General features: G+C 38.6%; 1 pseudogene; it reads left to right on the top strand.

Moving 5' to 3' along the window:
• The first annotated feature begins 1,307 nt into the window (after positions 1–1,307).
• Positions 1,308–1,425, top strand: LOC126419865 (5S ribosomal RNA; annotated as a pseudogene).
• The last annotated feature ends 209 nt before the right edge of the window (positions 1,426–1,634 follow it).

Raw genomic sequence — 1,634 nt, 5'->3', positions numbered from 1 at the left:
GATGAAGAAGGCAGTGTGGGCCACTTATTTCCATAAGTTGTCCACAGAAGAGGAATTGGGAAGGGCTACCAAAAAAGTGTCTGGAGATGAAAATACTTTAAAACTTGGCGTGCTTGATGTTGTTATTTGCTTCAATGAATGAGTTCAAAAACCAGCAAACAATTTGCTCTTTGACCGAGAACATTTCATGAAATCTAGAAGTACCTAAAGTAGCAAGAATGTCAAACATATTAAATAAAAAGAGGAAGCAGGACGAGGAATCAGAAGTACATAGGACTGTGAGCCTAGAGCATTTTAGCTGTATGTGATGTGATCGCTGCATTTAACTTTAGAATGATATTCGCGAAAGCAAAAATTGAAAATATAGTCTTATAAGGCTGCAATTTTCAGCAGTTGTTGTATATGAGAAAATGAATCCAAAACTCTAGATTTATATGTTTTGATGAAGTATTTTAAGAAGTACGCCTAACTGTATCACATAAAATCAGTATTTTCAGTGTAGTTCAAAATGCTGTTACAGACTCATTTATATACCAAATGAAAAACTTGAAGAGTTTAAATTTGGTATGCATGACCTACATGTTCCCAGCAAAGTATATTGAAATCTAATGAATAATATTAACGGAATATGTACTGAGAAAAGAAATGTAGATGTTTCTCCATCAGAAATACGTTAAAAGCTTAGCAACTGTTTCATTTTTCTTTCAATAGGTAGCTGACCTCTCATCTATAAGTGTTCAAATTTTCACAGTTTTGGCATTAATTTGAGAAAAATATAATAAAAAAGTGAGATCACGTCTTACCTGAATTCTCCTAGCGATGCTGTCCTTACCCTCTTTTCAATACTCACTAAAGACTGCGAGGCAGTATTGTCCCATACCTACGTTTTAATACGGTCCTTTCAATTTTTTATTGCATTGTATTCTTGACTTAGCCTGCATCGTTCAATTCAAAATTTATTAGCACATATATTTTCTGGACACTAAGAGACAGGTTGTACGCATATGTTATGAGAAATGCACCAAAACTGTTCATAATCCACTTACTTGAGAAAATACATTATTAACCACCAGATGTTTATTATAATGCTACATGTATATTGTTTTCGGTCATATGCCATCATCACAGGACGTCTGTCAACACTAAAACGGAATACGTGTAATGTAAATGAAAATAATGTTATATGACGACAATATGGGTATACTATACATATTCATGCTTACAAGGTGAAAATAGATCGGGTGAAAGCGTATATCATGTTCCTTATGGGCTCGTATGACATTAAATTTATCAAGGTCTTCATAGTTGGCTACGGCCTTGCCGCAGTGGTAACACCAGTTCCCGTCAGATCACCAAAGTTAAGCGCTGTCGGGCTGAGCTAGCACTTGGATGGGTGACCATCTGGGCTGTCGAGCGCTGTTGGCAAGCGGGTTGCACTCAGCCCTTGTGAGGCAAACTGAGCAGCTACTTGATTGGGAAGTAGCGGTTCCGGTCTCGGAAACTGACACACGGTCGGAGAGCGATGTGCTGACCACATGCCCCTCCATATCCGCATCCAGTGACGCCTATGGGCTGAGGATGACACTGCGGCTGGTCAATACCGTTGGGCCTTCATGGCCTGTTCGGGAAGAGTT

Source organism: Schistocerca serialis, chromosome 1 (assembly GCF_023864345.2).
Source record: "Schistocerca serialis cubense isolate TAMUIC-IGC-003099 chromosome 1, iqSchSeri2.2, whole genome shotgun sequence".
Taxonomy (NCBI): Eukaryota; Metazoa; Arthropoda; class Insecta; order Orthoptera; family Acrididae; genus Schistocerca; species Schistocerca serialis.
This window is presented reverse-complemented; position numbering and strand designations above follow the sequence as displayed.